We start from the raw sequence: 11,814 nt of genomic DNA on the forward strand, positions 1-11,814 counted from the left end.
GAGATGATGTGTGATACAGGATGGCAGACACTGGATTAGCTGATGTGTGATACAGGATGGCAGACACTGGATGAGATGATGTGAGATACAGGATGGCAGACACTGGATGAGATGATGTGTGATACAGGATGGCAGACACTGGATGAGCTGATGTGTGATACAGGATGGCAGACACTGGATGAGATGATGTGAGATACAGGATGGCAGACACTGGATGAGATGATGTGAGATACAGGATGGCAGACACTGGATGAGATGATGTGAGATACAGGATGGCAGACACTGGATGAGATGATGTGTGATACAGGATGGCAGACACTGGATGAGATGATGTGAGATACAGGATGGCAGACACTGGATGAGATGATGTGTGATACATGATGGCAGACACGGGATGAGATGATGTGTGATACAGGATGGCAGACACTGGATGAGATGATGTGTGATACAGGATGGCAGACACTGGATGAGATGATGTGAGATACAGGATGGCAGACACTGGATGAGATGATGTGTGATACAGGATGGCAGACACTGGATGAGATGATGTGAGATACAGGATGGCAGACACTGGATGAGATGATGTGATGTGAGATACAGGATGGCAGACACTGGATGAGATGATGTGTGATACAGGATGGCAGACACAGGATGAGATGATGTGTGATACAGGATGGCAGACAATGGATGAGATGATGTGTGATACAGGATGGCAGACACTGGATGAGATGATGTGTGATACAGGATGGCAGACAATGGATGAGATGATGTGTGATAAAGGATGGCAGACACGGGATGAGATGATGTGTGATACAGGATGGCAGACACTGGATGAGATGATGTGTGATACAGGATGACAGACACTGGATGAGATGATATGTGACAGAGGAGAGTAACCTCTGTTGGAATAGATGGACTGTTGCATCTAGTTTGGTGGCGCAGTGAACATACATGTCCTCTTGCGAAGGAGGATTATTGAAATGACATAAAGTGGTTTGTTCCGTTATTTCAGCTGTGAATAGGTTTGCAGCACATGCAGTTATATTATCATACATCAGTGATTGCAAAGTGTGTGAGTGTGACACCTGAGTAGATGGAACAAAACAAGTTACTCCTCGAAACAGAGGATTCTCAGTGTCCTGGATTTTCATTTCTGCGGATATATTTTGTGAACCTGATAAAATAGGCTGGGTTTGTGCTGCCCCCTACTGGCGAACAGTGGAATACACACGAGTTTCTAAATCAGGCATACAGTATTATAGTTATTGATCTGTAGTATACTGGTATCAGCCTGTGTTGCTGGGCTGTTTGTTATGGTTTTACATAATCTCTCCTCCCTGTAAGATCTCCCCAAGGACTTCACTTTCACTCACTACCAGAACTAAGATAAATCATGTTCCCTCTGGAAAAAATCTCTGGGCCTGATTCATTAGCGATCGGATCTGCCGTTTTTTGCGGATCTTATGAAAATCTTCTCTGCGCATGCTCAGAAAAGGGAGATAAGAAGGGAAATCCATTGCGTAAGATAAGATTTTCTTAAGTTAAGATGAAAATCCATCGTAAATGCACTTAAGAAGTTTTCTGACTATTTAAGAAACAAGGGTTGGGAATAGGAGAGGAATGGGCGGAGATCTGAAAGAAGGTAAGAAGAGTAAGCGTTACCTCTGGGTCCGTCGGATAGTTAAGAAAATAACCTGTGAGCTTTATCTTAACTCCTTACTGAAACTTAAGGAAGCTCAGGGTCATGTTTAAATCCAAAGCAGCTGCAGCAGCAGCGCTAACAACAATAAACTGTTCTAAAAGCAGCGTTCCTTTAGAACACTCACAACTAAATATGCACAACACACATCTTAACACACTTAAATCTAAAAAATTATTTTAGATTTATATCAAACATTAAACATTGTGTTCATTTTTTTAAAGGCATTGTAATTGTGTCTATAAATAAATATTATTTTATTTTTGCAATACTCATTCACCTGTAACTCTCTGCTGCTTTGGACACTGTTTAACACCCTCTTCTCCTACACATCCTTCACTCCATTTTCCATCTAGACACAGTTCTTCCCTGGGTCACTTACTACCTCTCTAACCGCTCCTGTAGTGTACCCACCTCTGTACCCACCTCTGGTACAGTCTCCCTTCCACTCTAACTCTCTATTGAGGTCTCACAAGGCTCCTTTTTTGGCAAAATGTTGTACTTTAATATTGTACATCTCTAGTGCTGGGGTACTAATTTGGTCATTTGGCCTCCAATACCATCTCGCCGAGGACACCCAAATGTACATTACTTTCCCTGACCTATTTCTTTCTGAACTATTTGTTGAAAACCACTGTCTTTCTGAATTCACCCCATGGATGTCACAACGATACCTAAAGCAAATCATGTTCTATACAGAGCTCATTCTTGTCCCTCATGCCAGAGTCACCAAGTGGCCTCCAATCTCACTCACTGTCATTAACACCACCATACCCTGTATTGCCTAAAATTGCATTCCTCAGTAAGTTTGTGAGGAGGATTGGAGTATCACAATCATGAGGTAAATTAGGGTCCCACAAATGTATTACTTTGAAACTTATCAAAGCCATATTCAAAAGTTAAGTTTTAAATTAGACACATATTTTAAATCATAATTAAATTACTGTCTGTTTTTTGTGGTAGTTACCTCAATGTTACACTTCATTTCTACACTTACATTTCCAAGTCAGCTAGGACTAAAACTATTGCACTTATAAATCTAGTGCCTGTTATCAGGTGTCTGCAATTACAGGTTTCTGTTATAAAGAGCCAGTAATTGTGAATAGCCGAGTACATTGCCCATCTATCCGCCCCCTCTGTGCTGGGATACAATGAGTGAATGACAGGCAGACATGTTACACACAGGTGTAGAGAAGATCCGCGAGTGACGTGAGCTCGCCCACACGTGCTCAGAGAACCAATCAGAGCAGAGTATTGGAGAGAAGCTTAGTTCCAAGATGAGGGCGAGTATATTCGCACGCAGGGAGCTAAGGGTGTTGGCTGAGGCAATGGAGAGTATGCCCACAGGGAGGTACATCTCTAACGAGATGAAACTGCGGGCATACCGGAGCGTGCGCAGGCGCATTTGGCTGTGGTTTCACCGCCTGTCACTCACCGGACCGTGAGTGCCTCTTCCCGGACATTTAGGAACCGTGGCCGTCCACCATCCTGAGGGTCTGCGCATGCGCAGCCCTTTTCTATACTTCAGTGTATACCCCTTTAACTTAATTGGCAGATCAGGCAACCTCCCTATATTAAGCACCTGTGGTCACTACCACGTTGCCTGATCTTGGAGTCTCATTCCTCATGAGTCTCTGAAGGTGTTCCTGTATTACTTGTGTATTCAGTGCTGCTGATTCCTGTGGTTTCCAAACCACTTCTACTACTGTGGTTCCATACCACTTCTACCATCAACTGTGTCATCATGACTGTTTGCTGATTCCTATCCGCTGCCTCCGTGCACTACAGTCTTCTACACCACTTCAACGTTATTTTATATCTATGTGACTGTTTACTCATTGCTATCCGCTGCCTCCGTGCACTCCAGCTTTTACCTCACTCACCTGCTTCTCATCAAGTCTGTTTGCTGATTTCTATCCGCTGCCTCCGTGCACTACAGTCTCCTGCTTGCAACTCGCCTGTGTTCAACATCGTGACTGCCAGCTGACTACTATCCGCTGCCTCTGTGCACTACCGTCTCCTGCTTGCAACTCGCCTGTGTTCAACATCGTGACTGCCAGCTGACTACTATCCGCTGCCTCTGTGCACTACAGTCTCCTGCTTGCAACTCGCCTGTGTTCAACATCGTGACTGCCAGCTGATTACTATCCGCTGCCTCCGTGCACTACACTCTCATCTCATCTTTGCTGTGTCTTCCTCGAGACTGCCGCTTTTCATTACCATCTGCTACACTTCGTGATCTACAGCTCCTGCCCTGCGCTGCACTCCTGTTTCCCATCGCTGTTGGTTCCTGTGGTTGCTACTGGTTACCTCCGTGTGCCGCTGAGTCCTGCCGCTGTGGTCAGCGCTATCGTCCATCTCCTGCTGATCCACTCTCCACGCCTTCACGTGTTCCACTGGCCTCTACCCTCCTGTCAGCATTGGATTTGTATCTCTTCTACTACCCTCTGCTGGATCATCTCCATTCTCCTGGGTTTCCTATGAGTCCAGTTCCACGTGTTGCTGACTCCTGTGGATTCGTGTCCCTGTCGGTCTACTCACCTGTGCGCTGCACCTGCTAGACCGCTGCTTCTCCTATCCAGGGACTTCCTATCCAGTCGGTCTCCAGCCGCTCAGGTACCGCTGCAATCCCATCTGACTGCTACTGCTGAACCACGGTATGCATACTTCTCATTGACTGTGCTGTGTATTGCATATCTTGCTGGACTGTGTTTGGTTCTCTCTGGAGTCTGCTATCCGCTGAGTCTATTGCCATCATTGACTGTGTTATCATTGTGCTGGACTACTTCAAGAGACTTTCTAGATTGCAGACCTGATCAGTCATTTACATATATATATACCTATATTGTGCATATTACTGTGGATCGTGTATAAGGTGCCTGTGTATATCCTGTGTTGCAGTCTTCCCCCGTGCAACTCCTCACATATATATGCAGTGGTACAACTTGCTGATGTCAGACCACTGATCCCTGTTTCCGGTATCACCTGTTCCATGATCCTCTCACATAGCAGTGGTACAACTTGCTACCGCAGACCACTGACTACCTGGATACCTCCACTTGGATTCCATTCCTTCACTCAGACAGCGGTACAACTTGCTACCCGCAGACCGCTGACTCTCATCACCTCCTTGTTTCTGTTGGACATTCCTCCTCACTATAGCAGTGGTACAACTTGCTATCGCAGACCACTGACTACCTTCACGTGTCCTTGTCCATACAGTTCCTTGTGTATCATTACCTCATTATTACCAGTGTTGCTAGTCATAGACTTTCCTGAGCATCTCATCGGTCATCATTTCATGTTCCGTGATCACCCAGCTACCAGAGTACCCTATTACCATCTATATTGCTCTGGTAAGCCTACCATCTGGTGATCCCTGGGTAAAGACTCCTAGTGCCCGTGACAGTAAGATCAGGCCATGACAGACCCAGATGTGGAACCTACCGCCAAAGAGATGCTGCAACATCTGGTTAGCCGTGTGGAGCAACAGGATGCCCGCCAACAGCTGTTACTTCAGTGTTATCAGTCATTAACCTCCCAAGGAACATCTGGACAGACTGTGACAGCTACTACTGAAGCTCCTGTGCTCTCCTCCGTTTCCCCATTGCCATCCCAGGTGTCTATAGCTTCCACGCTTCACCTGCCTACTCCGTCAAAGTACGATGGAGACCCCAAAACTTGTAGGGGTTTCCTTAACCAATGTTCAGTCCATTTTGAGCTCCAACCTCAAAATTTTTCTACCCATCGTTCCAGAGTGGCCTATCTTATCTCTTTGTTTTCAGGACAAGCCCTGGCTTGGGCCTCCCCTCTGTGGGAGAGGAACGATCCAATATTACAAGATAGTGCCAAATTCATTTCTACATTCCGAAGTGTGTTCGATGAACCAGGTCGTGTGACCTCCGCTGCTTCCAGCATCCTCCGTCTGCGACAAGGATCTCATACTGTAGGCCAGTACGTCATTCAATTTAGGATCTTAGCCTCTGAACTTCAGTGGAACACTGAAGCCCTAGTTGCCGCCTTCTGGCAGGGGCTTTCCGATAAAATTAAAGATGCACTGACTACCCAAGAGCTTCCTTCGTCACTTGAAGATTTGATCTCTCTATGCCATCGTGTTGATATGAGATTTCGTGAAAGAGAGGCTGAGAAAACGACTTCTGCTAAAGCACCTTTTCGCTCGAACCCTCAATTTCGTCCAGTGTCACCCGCTGTGATTCCCATGGAGATTGGACGTTCCAAGTTATCTTCTGAGGAGAGGAAACGAAGAGTCAAGAATAGACTCTGTATCTATTGTGCTGATTCCACTCATGTCCTCAGCTCCTGCCCTAAGAGATCGGGAAATGCCAGGCCCTAACTAGTTCTGGAGAGGTGAAGTTAGGGTCCCTGGAGTCCTCTCCATCGTCTATGAAATCTAAAGTCTGCGCTTTTGATGTGACTATTTCCTTTGCTACCAAGACCTTTGAGTCACAGGCATTGATTGATTCCGGAGCAGCAGGAAATTTTATTTCCAAATCGTTAGTTAATCAATGGTCTCTACCAATGATTACCTTAAAAACTCCCATTACTGTGACGGCTATCGATGGTTCACGTCTCATCAACGGTCTCATCACCCAGAGTACGTCTCCAGTAACCCTTCAGATTGGTGCTCTGCATCATGAAGAGATATCGTTTTTAATTCTTCCTGTTACGACAAGTCCGATTGTCCTAGGCCTTCCATGGCTTCAGTGTCACTCTCCCCACATTGACTGGCGCACCCCTCAAGTCACGTCTTGGGGGCCTGAATGTCACCATCATTGCCTTTCCCAAGTCATTCCTCTCAAGGTACAGCAAGCTTCCATTTCAGCTATTTCACCGGGACTCCCTCCTCAATATGCTTCATTTACCGATGTTTTTGATAAAGCTCAGTCTGAACGTCTTCCTCCTCATCGTTCTTGGGATTGTCCGATTGATCTTCTTCCTGGCAAGACTCCTCCCAGAGGCCGGGTCTATCCACTCTCGTTACCTGAAACTCAAGCTACATCTGAATATATACGGGAGAACCTCCAGCGTGGCTTCATTCGACCTTCCACCTCGCCCGCTGGAGCTGGGTTCTTCTTTGTCAAAAAGAAGGATGGATCATTACGCCCTTGTATAGATTTTCGTGGACTCAATGCCATTACTATCAAGAACCGGTATCCCATTCCGTTGATCACTGAGCTATTTGACCGCATCAAGGGAGCCCGTATTTTTACTAAGTTGGATCTTCGTGGTGCTTACAATTTAATCAGAATCCGTTCCGGTGACGAATGGAAGACGGCGTTTAACACCAGAGACGGGCATTACGAATATCTGGTAATGCCTTTCGGGCTATGTAATGCCCCCGCTGTTTTTCAGGGCTTCATTAATGAGATTTTTCGGGACTTATTATATGTATGTGTCGTCGTCTACCTGGACGACATATTGATTTTTTCACAGGACCTGCCTTCTCACCACCAACATGTGGCAGAAGTCCTCTCCAGGCTACGGAAAAATTCATTGTTCTGTAAATTAGAAAAATGTTCATTCGAATTACCCCAGATTCCATTCTTGGGGTATATTGTTTCCGGAGTTGGTCTGAAGATGGATCCTGACAAAGTAAATGCTGTACTACATTGGCCCCAGCCAACTACTCTTCGTGCCATCCAGCGTTTTTTAGGTTTTGCCAATTACTATAGACGCTTCATTCAAGATTTTTCTTCCATTGCATCTACTATTGTGGCCCTGACTCGTAAAGGGGCTAATCCTAAGCAATGGTCTACTGAGGCTATTCAAGCCTTTCAAACATTAAAAGAGTCCTTCTCTTCGGCTCCAATCCTTCGTCAGCCTGATGTGACACTCCCTTTTTTCCTAGAAGTAGATGCCTCTAATGTGGGCTTAGGAGCTATTCTCTCCCAACGCTCGGAACAGCAAAAATTCCACCCTTGTGCCTTCTATTCTCGGGGTCTCCTACCCGCAGAGAAGAATTATACCATCGGAGACAAGGAATTACTGGCTATCAAAGCCGCATTAGAGGAATGGAGATACTTGTTGGAGGAAGCTCGCCATCCGGTGACGATCTTCACGGATCATAAGAACTTGTCATATCTCCAGTCTGCCCAATGCTTGAACCCTCGTCAAGCAAGATGGTCTCTTTTCTTTTCCCGTTTTGAATTAATAATTACCTTCAAACCAGCTGCCAAGAACAAAAAAGCTGATGCCTTATCTAGAGCCTTTGCTACGTCCTCTGATATAGAAGAGGTTTCCAACCATACCATTCTAGACCCCAAATGTATCTCACTGGCTGCTTCATCCACCAAAACGCTACCATTTGGGAAGACCCTCGTGCCTTCTACTCTAAGGAGGAAAATCCTTTCGTGGTTCCATGCCTCTCGTTTTTCTGGACACGCCGGTGAACACAAGACTTTTGAGATCCTCTCTCGAAGTTACTGGTGGCCTTCAATGAGGAGAGACGTCAAAGAGTTCATTGCTTCCTGTGAATTATGTTCACAATTCAAATCCTCCCGCAGAACCCCAGCAGGGTTGCTGCGACCACTACCCATTCCGTCCAAACCATGGACCCATATTAGTATGGATTTCGTTACTGACTTACCACCTAGTAAGAACCATAACACTATTTGGGTGGTAGTGGACAGATTTTCGAAGATGGCTCATTTCATCCCTCTGTCTGGTTTGCCTTCCTCGTCTATCCTGGCTGAACATTTCATTAAAGAGATCTTCCGTATCCATGGATGTCCATCTGAGATTGTGTCTGATAGAGGAGTACAATTCGTGTCCAGATTCTGGCGAGCCCTTTGTAAAACCTTGGGCATACGATTAGCACTCTCATCTTCTTACCATCCACAATCCAATGGACAAACCGAACGTGTCAATCAAGATCTTGAGACTTTTATAAGGATATTTTCATCAGCCAATCAAGACAACTGGGTAGAGTTACTCCCTTGGGCTGAGTTCGCCCATAACAACATGTACCATGAGTCATCATCCAAAACTCCATTCTTTGTGGTTTACGGTCACCATCCGTCTTTTCCGGAATTTCCTGCCCTCCCGCCCACCCAAGTTCCTGCGGTGGAGACTGTTTGTCAGACCTTTAAAAATATCTGGTCTCAGGTTAGAACCTGTTTAAAGAAGACATCTGTCAAATATAAATCTTTCGCTGATAAGAAGAGGCGGGCTATTCCACCACTAAAAATTGGAGATCGTGTCTGGTTATCCACAAAAAATATTCGTTTGAAGGTTCCATCCATGAAATTCGCCCCTCGTTTTATTGGTCCATATAGGATCATTCAAGTTATCAATCCAGTATGTGTGAAACTCCTTCTTCCTAAGAGTCTTCGGATTTCTAATGCCTTCCATGTATCTTTGCTCAAACCTCTTATTATCAACCGTTTTTCAACTCCTCCCTCAGCTCCGCAGCCAGTTCAAGTCCATCAGGAGGAGGATTTTGAGATTACCGAGGTACTAGATGCAAAAATTTCGCGAGGAGTCCTCCACTTCCTCGTTCATTGGAAGGGCTTTGGTCCTGAGGAGCGCTCTTGGATCAAAGCTGAAGATCTTAATGCTCCTGCCCTTTTGAAGAAGTTTTACTCCAAAAATCCGGACAAGCCCGGTTCCAGGCGTTCTGTGCCCACCTTTAAAAGGGGGGGTACTGTCACTCACCGGACCGTGAGTGCCTCTTCCCGGACATTTAGGAACCGTGGCCGTCCACCATCCTGAGGGTCTGCGCATGCGCAGCCCTTTTCTATACTTCAGTGTATACCCCTTTAACTTAATTGGCAGATCAGGCAACCTCCCTATATTAAGCACCTGTGGTCACTACCACGTTGCCTGATCTTGGAGTCTCATTCCTCATGAGTCTCTGAAGGTGTTCCTGTATTACTTGTGTATTCAGTGCTGCTGATTTCTGTGGTTTCCAAACCACTTCTACTACTGTGGTTCCATACCACTTCTACCATCAACTGTGTCATCATGACTGTTTGCTGATTCCTATCCGCTGCCTCCGTGCACTACAGTCTTCTACACCACTTCAACGTTATTTTATATCTATGTGACTGTTTACTCATTGCTATCCGCTGCCTCCGTGCACTCCAGCTTTTACCTCACTCACCTGCTTCTCATCAAGTCTGTTTGCTGATTTCTATCCGCTGCCTCCGTGCACTACAGTCTCCTGCTTGCAACTCGCCTGTGTTCAACATCGTGACTGCCAGCTGACTACTATCCGCTGCCTCTGTGCACTACCGTCTCCTGCTTGCAACTCGCCTGTGTTCAACATCGTGACTGCCAGCTGACTACTATCCGCTGCCTCTGTGCACTACAGTCTCCTGCTTGCAACTCGCCTGTGTTCAACATCGTGACTGCCAGCTGATTACTATCCGCTGCCTCCGTGCACTACACTCTCATCTCATCTTTGCTGTGTCTTCCTCGAGACTGCCGCTTTTCATTACCATCTGCTACACTTCGTGATCTACAGCTCCTGCCCTGCGCTGCACTCCTGTTTCCCATCGCTGTTGGTTCCTGTGGTTGCTACTGGTTACCTCCGTGTGCCGCTGAGTCCTGCCGCTGTGGTCAGCGCTATCGTCCATCTCCTGCTGATCCACTCTCCACGCCTTCACGTGTTCCACTGGCCTCTACCCTCCTGTCAGCATTGGATTTGTATCTCTTCTACTACCCTCTGCTGGATCATCTCCATTCTCCTGGGTTTCCTATGAGTCCAGTTCCACGTGTTGCTGACTCCTGTGGATTCGTGTCCCTGTCGGTCTACTCACCTGTGCGCTGCACCTGCTAGACCGCTGCTTCTCCTATCCAGGGACTTCCTATCCAGTCGGTCTCCAGCCGCTCAGGTACCGCTGCAATCCCATCTGACTGCTACTGCTGAACCACGGTATGCATACTTCTCATTGACTGTGCTGTGTATTGCATATCTTGCTGGACTGTGTTTGGTTCTCTCTGGAGTCTGCTATCCGCTGAGTCTATTGCCATCATTGACTGTGTTATCATTGTGCTGGACTACTTCAAGAGACTTTCTAGATTGCAGACCTGATCAGTCATTTACATATATATATACCTATATTGTGCATATTACTGTGGATCGTGTATAAGGTGCCTGTGTATATCCTGTGTTGCAGTCTTCCCCCGTGCAACTCCTCACATATATATGCAGTGGTACAACTTGCTGATGTCAGACCACTGATCCCTGTTTCCGGTATCACCTGTTCCATGATCCTCTCACATAGCAGTGGTACAACTTGCTACCGCAGACCACTGACTACCTGGATACCTCCACTTGGATTCCATTCCTTCACTCAGACAGCGGTACAACTTGCTACCCGCAGACCGCTGACTCTCATCACCTCCTTGTTTCTGTTGGACATTCCTCCTCACTATAGCAGTGGTACAACTTGCTATCGCAGACCACTGACTACCTTCACGTGTCCTTGTCCATACAGTTCCTTGTGTATCATTACCTCATTATTACCAGTGTTGCTAGTCATAGACTTTCCTGAGCATCTCATCGGTCATCATTTCATGTTCCGTGATCACCCAGCTACCAGAGTACCCTATTACCATCTATATTGCTCTGGTAAGCCTACCATCTGGTGATCCCTGGGTAAAGACTCCTAGTGCCCGTGACACCGCCACAGATCTATAGTGCAGCTCCAGCGTCGCTGGAGTGACCTAAGGCGCCGACAGTCCCAGCTCTTGGCCGAGCAGAGAGAGGAAATTTCAAGATTTGAATTCTCTATTATTTGGTTACACAACTGTAATACACATACTTGCTTTACTTTTTGAAATCATTTCAAACTTGTGAAAACACATGGCCAACCCCAACGAAAAATCTGCTTCGATTACACATGTAAATCCCCCTCCAATGTCACATACTTAGGGCCCTGTATCATAATGTAATGTTGGAACATTTACTTTACTTAATGATTGTGGGCCAACTCCACACCAATGAGGCCAGTTTGGGATTCTTTCTCCTGGCCCCTGCTCTGGGAGGCTTAATTGCTAACCATTGAGGCAACGTACAGGTACAGGTGAGTACAGGTGCAGCAAGCAGTTCTATAAGCGGCAGCGGCAGAGAGGAGTACAGCTGATCCAGG

This window comes from Mixophyes fleayi, chromosome 3 (assembly GCF_038048845.1).
Source record: "Mixophyes fleayi isolate aMixFle1 chromosome 3, aMixFle1.hap1, whole genome shotgun sequence".
Lineage (NCBI taxonomy): Eukaryota > Metazoa > Chordata > Amphibia > Anura > Limnodynastidae > Mixophyes > Mixophyes fleayi.